At 42.8% G+C, this 15,036-nt stretch overlaps 1 protein-coding gene across 1 annotated transcript in view; it reads left to right on the top strand.

Moving 5' to 3' along the window:
• Positions 1–15,036, top strand: part of LOC126235946 (ankyrin repeat and SAM domain-containing protein 4B) — a 274,987-nt gene that overhangs the window by 244,305 nt on the left and 15,646 nt on the right. The gene's annotated exons all lie outside the window — the stretch shown is intronic.

The following is a 15,036-nucleotide window of genomic DNA, read 5'->3' as shown; positions in this document are numbered from 1 at the left end:
CTTCCTAGACCATTAAAAAACAGGTATTATTACTATTTCCTGGCCATACCATTGCCAGAGTTGTCGGGTGACGTGCCACTCGCTAAGAGACAGTGCATGTGGTTCCAGCATGACGGGGCGCCGGCATTTTTCAGTCATCCTGTCCGTCGATTCTTGAACCGACGATTTCCAGAAAAGTGAACTGGCATAGGTGGTCCTGTACGATGGCCTACTCAATTCCCTGATTTACCCCTCTGGACATTTTTGGGTGAGGGGAAAGGTGCAACTTTATTTAAGAAAAGCCTGTTGAATCAGAAGAGATTCTGTTTGCTTGAATAGTATCAGCAGCAGTAGTAGGAATTAAGAACATTCCTGCAGTCTTTGACCATGTTAGACAAAACATGACCCATCGGTGTAACCTCTCTTTACAAGGCCAGTGCTTTTGAACCTCTGCTGTAACTGAAGTAATTGTGTTGTGTCTTAGTAACAAAGAATTGAAACTTGTTTGCGTTACTTTTTGTCCTCACACAAAAACACATTAGAGAAGGTGTATTCATTGTCTCATGCAACCTCCCAGGGTTTCTTAGTTTAATTTTGATTCGAAAAACTCTCTACCAATTTAAAAAATCCTTACAGAAAAATCTGGCATTAGAGAAAAATGTTTGTTTGGTGTGCAATCTCCCATATTTTGTGGGTTTAAATAACTTTCACGCTGTATAATCAAAAATATCTGGGCGTTTTACACAGCGTCATCTATTACTTTCTCATACCATTCAGGTGTACAAAGAAACTTCATTAAGTTTCAGAACGAGCTGTTCATTATTAAAAGCACACTGGGTTACAGGATTCACACGATTCCGCTGAATATATAACAAAAGCAGCGATTTATTTTCACCTGCCAATAACTTTTCTTTTTTTTCCAGAGAAGCATCAACAGTCGCGAATTTTGAGTACAATTAACATTCTCTGCTTGACACGTTAAAATTTGTTTCTGTTGCTAAAAAACAGCTAAGTCACTTTACTAACATGCTTTGCAGTTTTAGCCCCCACAAAATTCTAAGGCAATGGTGTAGTATACGAGGAACTGAGGACAAATCACATCAAAAGGTTACGAGAAAGTACATTCTCGTTACAAAAATAAACACGTATTTTTCTGCATTTACGCTGCTGCAAAACTACAATGATTTTCATTTCACCAGCTATCGATAACATTTAAAAAATCATATTATTCCACTGAAAAATTTATCACAGGTGATAAATCAGTTTTGCAAGTTAACCCTGTGGCAAAGTACTCTCATCGTTGCGTGCTATCATTTGATAAAAATTCGGTTCGATATCTTGAGCTGTTGGAAGAAGCAATGGATGTTATGAATATTTCATTCTCGCTGTATCATTAGTGTGTGCGAGTGAACCTGCTATGTGGAATCCATTTTCTCGAGATTGCAGACAGTTTAAAGAAGAATTCAGTGTGTTGGCTGCATTTCATATGCAGTGATGTATACCTAATATACATAAAATACACAAAAATTCTAGAATATTGCTCACGTATGCGAGACCTGTACCAAATAAGAGGGCTATTCGGAAAGTAAGGTCCGATAGGACCCAAAATGGTACCGCAGCGAAAATCCGATAAAGTTTTGCATAGATGTGTTTGGTAATGCCTCCTAGTATGCCCATTGATCGCGTCACATTGCTCTTTCCAGTTCTGAGTGCACAGTGAGCACGAAAACATGCCTAGAAAGCAGTCTCTCGCGCCAAGTATGACGGCCCGGTGAGAGATTTCGCCTGATGTCATGCAGTCCACATAACACAATTGTTAAGCGTTTCGTTTTTCATGACAATTCTCGGCTGCTCTTTGCAGGGGCAATGCAGATTCTCCTGCAGTGTTTTCTGTGGGAAGTGTTTGACCACCCACAATGCATCCCTTAATTGGCTCCCCCTTAGTTTCATCTCTGCTCCTATGCATCGCTGTCTGTGGAGACAACATTTTGGCACAGCTGTAGCTGTAGACTAGCGTAGAAAATTCGCGGAGCGATCAGGTGGCTGCCTTCTATTATGAGGGTATTAGAAGATTGGTACAACGCTACGATCTATATCAAAGTCGGAGCGGCGACTATGTAGAGAAGTAGCTGGAAGGTACAGCTAACTGTTGCAAATAAAACATTTTTTTATTTTCGCTGTGGTTTCCATTTCTCGAACGATCGGACCTTACTTTCCGAATAGCCCTCGTAGGACTAACAGCAGGTATTGAACGTATACAGAGAAGAGCAGCGCGAATGGTTACATGTTTGTTTGGTCCGTGGGAGAGAGCCACAGACATACTGAAGGAACTAAAATGGAAGACTCTTGAAGATAGAGGCCGGCCGCGGTGGTCTCGCGGTTCTAGGCGCGCAGTCCGGAACCGTGCGACTGCTACGGTCGCAGGTTCGAATCCTGCCTCGGGCGTGGATGTGTGTGATGTCCTTAGGTTAGTTAGGTTTAAGTAGTTCTAAGTTCTAGGGGACTGATGACCACAGCAGTTGAGTCCCATAGTGCTCAGAGCCATTTGAACCATTTTTGAAGATAGATGTAAACTATCCCGATAAAGTCTATTAACAAAGTTTCAGGAACTGACTTTCAATGGTAATTCTAGGAATACACTAAAATCCCTACCGTGTAGCTCACATACGGAACGTGAGGCTACGATTAGATTAATTATTGCACGCACAGAGGCATTCAATCATTCTTCGCGCACTCCATACGAGAATGGAACGGGAAGAAACCCTAATAACTGGTACGATGTGACGTACCCTCTGCCATGCACCTCATGGTGGTTGGAAGACTATAGCTGTAGATGTAGATGTAGACATAAACCCATATCCTGTCCTATCTTTGAATCCCATGCAGTCCATCGATTAAATGCGAAATATCATAATAACTATGATCTTTATCAGAATGATAAGCACTTCACCGTGAAGCTGACAAACGAAGCTGCGAAACTCGAAATTTTTTTTTCTGTAACATCATGTGAGGAAGACTGCAGATCAGCCGCAGTGTACGCCACACACCACTTGCTGTGGCCCTGTTGCACCTCGGCTAGTGGTCTGCCTAGCATTCGCCATGTACACCCACAGGCGCAAATAACTGCGCTGGACTGCGCGACGAGTCGGCGCGCACAGCACCAACCTTCTTTATGCTCCCACGCTATTGCTTCTCCCCCCCCCCCCCCCCAAGAACCATGGACCTTGCCGTTGGTGGGGAGGCTTGCGTGCCTCAGCGATACAGATAGCCGTACCGTAGGTGCAACCAAAACGGAGGGGTATCTGTTGAGAGGCCAGACAAACGTGTGGTTCCTGAAGAGGGGCAGCAGCCTTTTCAGTGGTTGCAGGGGCAACAGTCTGGATGATTGACTGATCTGGCCTTGTAACACTAACCAAAACGGCCTTGCTGTGCTGGTACTGCGAACGGCTGAAAGCAAGGGGAAACTACGGCCGTAATTTTTCCCGAGGGCATGCAGATTTACTGTATGATTAAAGGATGATGGCGTCCTCTTGGGCTTTTGACAATGTTGACTGGAATACTCTCTTTCAAATTCTGAAGGTGGCAGGGGTAAAATACAGGGAGCGAAAAGCTATTTACAATTTGTACAGAAACCAGTTGGCAGTTATAAGAGTCGAGGGACATGAAAGGGAAGCAGTGGTTGGGAAGGGAGTGAGACAGGGTTGTAGCCTCTCCCCGATGTTATTCAATCTCTATATTGAGCAAGCAGTGAAGGAATCAAAAGAAAAATTCGGAGTAGGTATTAAAATCCATGGAGAAGAAATAAAAACTTTGAGGTTCGCCGATGACATTGTAATTCTGTCAGAGACAGCAAAGGACTTGGAAGAGCAGTTGAACGGAATGGACAGTGTCATGAAAGGAGGATATAAGATGAACGTCAACAAAAGCAAAACGAGGATAATGGAATGTAGTCGAATTAAATCGGGTGATGCTGAGGGAATTAGATTAGGAAATGAGACACTTAAAGTAGTAAAGGAGTTTTGCTATTTGGGGAGAAAAATAACTGATGATGGTCGAAGTAGAGAGGATATAAAATGTAGACTGGCAATGGCAAGGAAAGCGTCTCTGAAGAAGAGAAATTTGTTAACATCGAGTATAGATTTAAGTGTCAGGAAGTCGTTTCTGAAAGTATTTGTATGGAGCGTAGCCATGTATGGAAGTGAAACATGGACGTTAACTAGTTTGGACAAGAAGAGAATAGAAGCTTTCGAAATGTGGTGCTACAGAAGAATGCTGAAGATTAGATGGGTACATCATATAACTAATGAGGAGGTATTGAATAGGATTGGGGAGAAGAGAAGTTTGTGGCACAACTTAACTAGAAGAAGGGATAGGTTGGTAGGACATGTTCTGAGGCATGAAGGGATCACCAATTTAGTATTGGAGGGCAGTGTGGAGGGTAAAAAACGTAGAGGGAGACCAAGAGATGAATACGCTAAACAGATTCAGAAGGATGTAGGTTGCAGTAGGTACTGGGAGATGAAGAAGCTTGCACAGGATAGAGTAGCACGGAGAGCTGCATCGAACCAGTCTCAGGACTGAAGACCACAACAACAACAACTATTGCTTCTCTACAGACCACACAATACTCCCAGCCTCCTTTTAAGCTGGCAGATCCTCCGCTCGTGATCTCTAATGGTCAATTTCACAAAACATACGGGTGTCCCGTTACTTTTGACACAATTTCGTAGCCAAGCCTCTACGCTATTACTGTTCCCTGGCATGGGCACAAGGGCTAGTTTCCTTCTGAAGGACGAAGGGGAGTTTTCGTTCGGCCTGAAGTGATGGACCAAAATTTCCAAAATCCTCTTAAGGGGGTGTCATTCAGAGCCAACCAGGCTGATCTCAGAGGCAAGTAATTTCCCAATGACGGTCAGTGTTATCCAACACCCATGACAAACTTCTGAGAGGCTGTGCAGGACGCAGCACCTTACAGCAACGCAATAACCAGAAGCAGAAAATGGAAAATGAAAATGCCCATACTTCGCTTCTGATTCCGATTGGCCGGAAGGACAAATATGAAAATACACTCTAAGCCAAAAAAAAAAGAAAACTATACACCACGACGAAATTAGAAGGAAACTTCCGAATGGGACGACAATCGGTAGGTGTGATGTACATGTACAGACATATGATGACAATTTCAGAAAATGTGGAAGATTTATTCAAGAGAAAGAGCTTCACAAATTGAGCAAATTAGTAAAGCGTTGTTGGGGGGCTCTGCCTATAGTGCACCAAGCGTTCTCAATCGGGGAGAGATCCGGGGACTTTGCTGGACAAGATAGGGTTTGGTATGCACCAAGACAAGCAACAGAAACTCTCGCTGTGTGCGGGCAGGCATTATCTTGCTGAAATGTCAACCGAGGGTGGCTTGTCATGAAGGGCAACAAAACAGGGCGTAGAATATCGCTGTGCTGTAAGGGTGCCACGGATGTCAACCAAAGGCGTCTTGCTATGAAAAAAAAAATGCACCCCAGCCCGTCACTCATGGATGTCCAGCCGTATGGCGGGCGACAGTCTGGTTGGTATCCCAATACTGTCCGGGGCATCTCCAGACACGTCTTCGCTGGTCATCGTGACACACTTCAAAGTGGGACTCACTGCTGAAGACAATTCTACGACAATTCCAGACCAAAGATGTGTCTACGATATTATAGTGCTTGCATTAATCCGAATTACGATGTGAAGTTCCTTCAGATATGGTCTGCAGTGACTATACGCATTATGAAATACACTGAAATTTATTTGGAGTTCCGAATACGGACTACCATCAGCTGTATAGGCCCTTCGGATATACAGGGTGGTCCATTGATAGTGACCGGTCCAAATATCTCACGAAATAAGCATCAAACGAAAAATCTACAAAGAACGAAACTCGTCTAGCTTCAAGGGGGAAACCAGATGGCGCTATGGTTGGCCCGCTAGATGGCGCTGCCATAGGTCTTACTGATATCAACTGCGTTTTTTTCAATAGGAACCCCCATTTTTATTACATATTCATGTAGTACGTAAAGAAATATGAATTTTTTAGTTGACCACTTTTTTCGCTATGTGATAGATGGCGCTGTAATAGTCACAAACGTATAAGTACGTTGTATCACGTAACATTTAGTCAGTGCGGACGGTATTTGCTTTGTGATACATTACCCGTGTTAAAATGGACCGTTTACCAATTGCGGGAAAGGTCGATATCGTGTTGATGTATGGCTATTGTGATCAAAATGCCCAACGGGCGTGTGCTATGTATGCTGCTCGGTATCCTGGACGACATCATCCAAGTGTCCGGACCGTTCGCCGGACAGTTACGTTATTTAAGGAAACAAGAAGAGTTCAGACACATGTGAAACGTCAACCACGACCTGCAACAAATGATGATGCCCAAGTAAGTGTTTTAGCTGCTGTCGCGGCTAATCCACACATCAGTAGCAGACAAATTGCGCGAGAATCGGGAATCTCAAAAACGTCAGTGTTGAGAATGCTACATCAACATCGATTGCACCAGTACCATATTTCTATGCACCAGGAGTTGCATGGCCACGACTTTGAACGTCGTGTACAGTCCTGCCACTGAGCACAAGAGAAATTACGGGACGATGACAGATTTTTTGCACGCGTGTAATTTAGCGACGAAGCGTTATTCACCAACAGCGGTATCGTAAACCGGCATAATATGCACTATTGGGCAACAGAAAATCCACGATGGCTGCGACAAGTGGAACATCAGCGACCTTGGCGGGTTAATGTATGGTGCGACATTATGGGAGGAAGGATAATTGCCCCCAATTTTATCGATGGCAGTCTGAATGGTGCAATGTGTGCTGTTTTCCTACATAATGTTCTCCCGATGTTACTACAAGATGCTTCACTGCATGACAGAATGGCGGTGTACTTCCAACATGATGGATGTCCGGCACATAGCTCTCGTGCGGTTGAAGCGGTATTGAATATCATATTTCATGACAGGTGGATTGGTCGTCGAAGCACGTTCACCGGATCTGACGTCCCCGGATTTTTTTCTGTGGGGAAAGTTGAAGGATATTTGCTATCGTGGTCCACCGACAACACCTGACAACATGCGTCAGCGCATTGTCAATGCATGTGCGAACATTACGGAAGGCGAACTACTTTCTGTTGAGAGGAATGTCGTTACACGTATTGCCAAATGCATTGAGGTTGACGGACATCATTTTGAGCATTTACTGCATTGATTTGGTATTTACAGGTAATCACGCTGTAACAGCATGCGTTCTCAGAAATGATAAGTTCACAAAGGTACATGTATCACATTGGGACAACCGAAATAAAATGTTCAAACGTACCTACGTTCTGCATTTCAATTTAAAAAACCTACCTGTTACCGATTGTTCGTCTAAAATAGTGAGCCATATGTTTGTGACTATTACAGAGCCATCTATCACAAAGCGAAAAAGTGGTCCAACTAAAACATTCATATTTCTTTACGTACTACACGAATATGTAATAAAAAATGGGGGTTCCTATTAAAAAAACGCAGTTGATATCCGTTTGACCTATGGCAGCGCCATCTAGCGGGCCAACCACAGTGCCATCTGCTTTCGCCCTTCAAGCTAGACCAGTTTCGTTCTTTGTAGCTTTTTCGTTTGACGCTTATTTCGTGAGATATTTGGGCCGGTCACGATCAATGGACCACACTGTATATGCATATCTGAAGGAACTTTACATCGTAATTCGAATTAGTACAGGCACTGCAATATCGTATTTATCTGCCGACTCCGAGCGAGCGATTTTCAAGTAAAATGTCTCCCCTGTACGGGAACATACATAATGGATGTACGAATACAGGCTGTAGACGCATGGCTGACGACATATGGAAGTTTGGGTCTGGCCGTGAGTCGTTCGCGGATAGCCAAGTGGTAAGGCGAACGCTCGCAAAATGCAGGAAACCCGGGTTCGAGTCCCGGTCCGCCACAAACTTCCACTATTGTCATTCCATTACACAGCTGATGGTAATCCATATTCGCAACTGCGAATATGTTTCAAAGACGTGTCTGGACCCGCCCCAAACAGCGGTAGGACACCAATCTGACTGTCACCAGCAATATCGCGAAGAGTGATGGTGTGGGCTGCCATTTGATTTCATAACAGGATCCGCGGCACACTTACAGCACAGCGGTACACAAGCTATATTCTACGTTCCACTTTGTTACCCTTCACGGCAAACCATCCTGGGCTTACATTTCAGCGAGATAATTCCCGCCCGCACAACAGCAAGAATTCCTACTACTGTCTTCGTGCTTGTCAAAGCCTACCTTGGCCAGCAAGGTCACCGGATCTCTCCCCAACTGAGAACAGTTATAGCATTATGGGCAGGGCCCTCCAAACATCTCGGGAATTTGATGATCTAACGTGCCAGTTGGAAAGAATTTGGCACGATATCCCTCAGAAGGGCGTCCAATAGCTCTACAATCAATGCCAAGCTGAATAACTGCTTGCATAAGGGCCAGAGGTGGACAAACGCTTTATTGACTTGCTAAATTTGTGAAGCTCTTTTTCTTGAATAAATCATCCAGTTTGAAATTGTATAATCATTTGTTTCTTTGTACATGTACATTACAACTACCCAGTGCTGTTTTTCTGGGGGAACGCTGGGGGATGCGTACCCTTAAACTTTTTCGTCGACAAAGTAATATTTTTACGATGTTGAGAACTTGGAAGAGTGCGAAAGATTTATTTCAGGTGACTGGACTCACCTGTTTCATTTGAGGTGTATTATACGTCAATTGAATTGTACGATACCATTTTCTTTTATTGTTCAGGGGTTGATGGGAATCGAATGCTTCATTTGAGGTGATGTAAACTGAAGTGTTCGATACTACATTCTCTTGTATGTTTGGGTGTTTCTCGGTATCGCCTGCTTTATTTGAGCTGAAGTCAACTGAAGAGCCCGATACCATTTTTTTTAGTTCGACATGTTGATGACGTCATGGCTAAAAGCAGACAGGTGGTATCCCATGTTTCAGTTACAAGTAGTTTTCACTGGTTTATATCCAATGTCGAAGTACCCTCAAACTTTTTTTTTTAGAAAAGAAGCACTGCATCTACCGATTTCCGTCCCATTCGTATAATTCCTTCGAGGTGCGTCGTTTTCTTTTTGTTTTAGAGTTCATAACCATCCAGTATAACTATGCTGCTGGATAGCATGACGAGTCGGCAGGCAGAATACCAGCTTTCTTTATGTGTCCACTCTACCACTTCTCTACTGACGGCACAATACTCCCTCATTCCTTTTTACACTGGCGGGTCCACCGTTCATGTTATCTAATGGTCACTTCCATATTACTTAGGGGTGTCCAGACACTTTTCATCAGATAGTTTAATTTCTTGGCCAAGCTTGTGTGATATTTCTGTTACCCATCGTGGTCGTAATTGCTAGTTCCCTTTTGCAGGAGAAAAGGGAGTTTTTGTTCGGCCTGAAGAGGATGGGCCAAAATGTCCAAAATCCTCGTAAGTGAGTGGCGGTCAGGCTGATCTCAGGGGCACGTAATTTCCCAATTGGTGTTCTCCAACAGCCAAGACATAGCAGCTTCCGAAAGGCCGGACAGGATGCAGAAACTTACTGAAGTTCCATAAGTGGGAGCAGGAAATGGATACTAAAAATGCCTACATTCTGCCCCTGATTCAGATCAGTAGGAAGGCCAGAATATTAAATAATTTTGTGGAATGGTCTGGAGCTCACGAATTTGGGAATAGGCCTAATCAACAGCATTCATATCATGAGCCCTCAGGAGTGGAGGTATTTTTTTTTTAAGTGTCCGGAAGCCGGCAGCTGGTGATGGAGAGTTTTGTCAAGTTATATTTCCAGTACCACTAAGTCTGTACTTTCCTAGGCGAATGTTGCCTTAATGTGAGAGTGCTCACGTCTGGTCGGCAGAGCCCTTATATCAGATCACGGACCTGGTAGCTAGCCCAGTGGTGATGTTTAAGTGAACGAGACGTACTTGGCAAGATTTAATTGAAGTCAATAAATGACATTTGTTTCCGTGGAAATTGAAAAGCGATGTTCTTGTACGAATCTTTACCTTATTGACGTTAGATTGTATCTTGTTTTGTTATGTAGAGATTACCTTCAACGTTGTTAGGAGCTAGTTGAAAGTGGTGTCCAATGGTTGGATCTTTCTGAAAGTAGTTGGATTGCTACAGGGCTTTGATTATCGTTTTCGGAGTAGTGAGAAATAAGAGAGATCTGCGGCCATTACTTAGCCGGATTTACACTTAGGTAACAAAAATCATGCAATAGCAATATCATACTTGTACAGATTGCGGTAGCATCGCATGCACAAGGTATAAAAGGGCAGTGCATTGGAGAGGCTGTCATTTGTACTGAAGTGATTCGTGTGAAAAGATTTGCAACGTGATTATAGCCGCACGGACTTTGAACGCGGGATGGTAGCTGGAGCTAGATACATGGGACAGCCCGTTTCAAAAATCGTTAGGGAATTCAGTATTCAGTGATCCACAGTGTCAGGAGTGTGCCGGGAATACCAAATTTCAGGCATTACATCTCACCACGGACAACGCAGTGCCCAATTGCCTTCACTTAACGACCGATAACAGCAGTGTTTGCGTAGAGATGTCAGTACTAGCAAACAAGCATCAGTGCATGAAATAACCGCACAAATCAATGTGGGACATACGATGGACGTATCGGTTAGGATAGTGCAATGAAATTTGGAGTTAATAGGCTATGGCAGCAGACGACCGACGCGAGTGCCTTTGCTAACAGCATGACATCGCCTGCAGCGCCTCCCCTGGACTCGTGACCATATTGGTTGGACCCTAGACGACTGGAAAACCGTGGCCTGGTCAGATGAGTCCTGATTTCAGTTGGTGGGAGATGATGGGAGGGTTCGAGTGTGGCACAGACCCCATGGAGCCATGGATCCAAGTTGTCAACAAATCATTGTACAAGCTGGTGGTAGCTTCATAATGGTGTGGGCTGTGTTTAATGGTGTGGACTGGGCCCTCTGGATGTTTGGCTACTTGGAGACCATTTGCAGCCCTTCGTGGATGTCATGTACCGAAACAACGATGGAATTTTTATGACTGATAATGCGCCATGTCACGGGGTTACAATTCCTTGCGACTAGTTTGAAGAACATTCTGGACAATTCGAGCGTATGATTTGGGCACCCACCGAACGTTTGTGGGACATAATCAAGAGGTCAGATTGTGCACAAAACCTTGCACTGGCAACACTTTCCCAATTACGGACGGCTGTAGAGGCAGCATGACTCAATATTTTTGCAGCGCACTTCCAACGGCTTGAGTCCATGCAACATCTAGTTGCTACACTATGCCCGGCAAAATGAGGTCCGCCACAATGTTAGGAGGTAACCCATGACCTTTGTCACCTCAGAGTATAGTATAACAGAGAAAAGTCTTAATCTGGGTTGCCAATAAACAGTTCCGATTAAATCCACAGAGCTTAACATCATGTAAATTGTGACACAAGCCATACATCGCCAAGAGCACCTGGATTCGTACTGCAACCTCAAGTGTGACTTCTCACAATGCCAACGAAGCACCGAAATAGAGACAAAAGGAATTTTTCCAAGAATGCTAAACGACAAATCTCTAAGAATGATTCGGGACCCAACTCTAGACCATTGAATTTGTAATCGAGCATTTGCAAATTGTACCCCACTGCCACACAACGTTTCTTTTTTTTACCTTTTTTATAGTTGTAGTAGTACTAGTAGTTTTTACTGTGCTGAAACACACTGAGCTCCAACGTTGTACAAATGTTGATACAAAGCTTTACTATTATCAATATCCTCTTCTGGCCATCCAGATTTTGGACTTCCATAGTTTTCCTAAGTCACTTAAGGCAAATGCCTTGATGCTCCATCGAAAGGGCGTGGCTGATTTTCTTCCCCAACCTTCCCTAACACAAGCTTGTGGTTCATCTCTCCTGACCTTGTTGTCGACAGGAAGTTAAACTCTAATCATCCTTCCTTCCTCTACTCCTTTACTGTTATCAAGACTATCTTCAAACAATGCATAAAGCTGCTCATAGACGGTCAGTGGAATCACTTGACACAGAGAGAGACCTAGTTCCTTGGAAGTTGCTGGAGAAAGCTGATGGGTGGGGGGTGGGGTTGGGGGGAGGTGTGCCATGAGGGGAGGAGAGTTTCATTCATTTTCCAACAGAGGTTACAAGGGATAGGTAATGATCAAATGCGATTATCCTGAATACCAAGAAAGAAATATTTTTTCAGCCTCACGCTCATCAAAGCAGTAATGGTTATTTCCAATAGCGTGAATATGGAATTACTAGCTTGGAGACTGTTTTAGTGAAAAGAATAGAATTCAAATTCTCATCAACAGTGATGAGGTCATTAAGAGACAGAGCACAGACTCATATTGCCGAAGGAAAATGGCCTTTTCCATGCAACCAACCCAGCATTCAACTTAAGTGATGCAGGGAAATCTAGAAAAACATCAATCAGGAACAGCAATGTAGTTGATTGGTCAGAGATTCGTGTTGTCACACACCTGAATACGAGTCCAGTGTCTTGGCACCATTTCACCTTGCTCAATTTGGAGTACACAAAGTGTATGCCTGACCTTCAGCGTCAAACCTGTGTGGATCATAAAGGACTGTAAGATGAGTTCCTTGAAAGAAGGAACTTATGATCATCAATGAATATTTAGTTGTTTATTGACATAAACAACTTATGCCATATCTTAACAAATTAACTACTGAAAGGGATGACCACCAAGTCAACAGTTGCATATTGATGAATCTTCTCTCACGCAAACCAACATCATTTCCTCAAACTTTTCTGCTGAGAACTTTAGCCAGTTCTCTGTGCCATGAGTGGCCCAGTTCCTTGTAAGTTTGTGTCCAAGGCTACAAGGCAAACTATTCAGTCCAGTTGAAATAAATCTGTTGCCAAACTTTTCTGTGTTCATTCATTCTACATTCTGGGCAACAGTTCCAGTTCTTCAAGTGTTATTGGGAAAGTACTTTGTTTGTGTGTGTGGTGGGTGGGTAGGGGGCGGGGGGGGGGGGGGGGGGGGACATCATTTTCCAACAAAGCCTGCAATGCCTAGATTACGTGTTGCATCATGCATTAAATGCAACTTAGGAATTAATGTAACAAGTAATGCTTCATCTTCAACAACCAGTCCAGAAACTTAACTAGCAATTAAATCACAGGTGACAGAATATTTTCTTCAATACGATGCCACCAACATCAATGTGGCAGGCAGTTGTTTTGCACCGACTGAACTTAATGATGCCAGATGTGCAGTTTTTCCCACAATGTAATGATGCGCCATGTGAAGTCGTACATGTGCAAACAGGAAGAAAACAGAACACCGACAATATTTTTTGTGCATTCATCTTAGAGTCTGGAATTTAAGCTATGGTGAGAGACTGATTTGTAGCATAGTGCAAAATATTGGTTAGGCTGGAGGGTAATAATTTTGATTGCGAGATGGCAAAGGCAACAAAAGTGAATACAAAATCTTAGATGTCTTGACATACTGATTGCCAGCATAGCCCAAGGTGTATGTTAGGGTGTAATGTGACAGTCTGGTTGTAAGTTGGCCAAACGGTATCAATTGCTCCAGTTAATCTGTTGTTTGTTATGAAACATAAACAGTGTCTCACATGAAATCCTCACTGAAAACACCATACTGCTTGAAATATTTGCTTCTGATCATTGCTTCCTTTTCTCAAATTCCATACTTTAGAATGCTCTACAGTCTGCATAATTGCAGCCCTAAGGATATGGGATACACCTCAGTTATCACCAATAAATATTCTGAAAACAATCAGCAAAATACAAAACTGAGGCAAGTATTTTCATACAAATCAATATAAAGCCAATTAATTTATTCTAGACACTCCAAAATAAGTGACAGCCTTATATTTGGTGCATATTAATTATAATATTTATTAACAATAAAAACTGAAATAAATATGAAAGCCTCATGAGTTCATGGTTTCATGATGACACATACAAACAACATTATAAAATTCTTTTGAGCTTCTAGCTGCAGCACATTGTTAAAACCCACAAGCTTTCAGCCAAGTGCTCCTTGGCCATTGTCATGTGGATTTTTACCACTTGACAAAGCTGGAAGATTGAGGTAATTTTAAGATATTTATCTGGATAGACTGACAGGATGATGCTTACCCAACTAGAAACTGTGCCACACTGACAACGGTAGCATCAGGTGTGGATCCAGGGTTCAGTTCTGGCAGGGGGTAGGGTAGAGGAAATGAGGGAGGATCTGTCACAGTTTGTTACTGTCTTTAACCCATCAATAAATAAAACTCACTGTCACTCTGACTTTTAATGTGTCTCAGTTGTCTAGGATTTTAGTAATAAAAGAATAAAATATTTAAAATGCCTTGATATAATAAGAATAATTTATTAGTCAGTGGTTAGTACATGAGTCTAGCACCACTTCCAAAAAACTGCAGTTCAGATAAACCCACAATCTGAAAAGCATTTTTTTTAAGGGAAGGGGGGAGGATGTGTCAGGATGCCTTCTTGGATCAACACCTGGTGTGATCATAAAAGCTGTAACTGGGTTCTCATGATTGCATCAGTACTAACCATCCATCAGTGAACAAATGTCATTTAATATTTTGTTTTCTCCTTTCAATACACACTGTTTGTAATTCTTCCTACATATAATCATATCCAAAAGCAAGATCAAACATTCTTACATTGGTTTCAATAAGTTGCTAATGAGATGTGTGTCGTAAGTACCAACAGATACACTTAACACTTTCTAATGACAGAAAATAATGGAACTGTTATCAGCCACTATGTTTTAAACACTTTTTATACTTTGCATTTTGTGGTTGTGTTCTCTGTCTTCAAGCAATGTACAGTGATTTACATGCAGCTCAGCATTTTTTAATTTTTCAAGCACAATGTGAGAACACATTAGAAGTGCATCAACAAATGTCACCAACCTAAAACGTCTTCAGTTCCATGAACATCAGCACACAGTTTT

The sequence above is a fragment of the Schistocerca nitens genome, chromosome 2, assembly GCF_023898315.1.
Source record: "Schistocerca nitens isolate TAMUIC-IGC-003100 chromosome 2, iqSchNite1.1, whole genome shotgun sequence".
Taxonomy (NCBI): Eukaryota; Metazoa; Arthropoda; class Insecta; order Orthoptera; family Acrididae; genus Schistocerca; species Schistocerca nitens.
The sequence above is the reverse complement of the archived record's forward strand: the minus strand, read 5'-3'. Positions and strand labels throughout refer to the sequence as shown.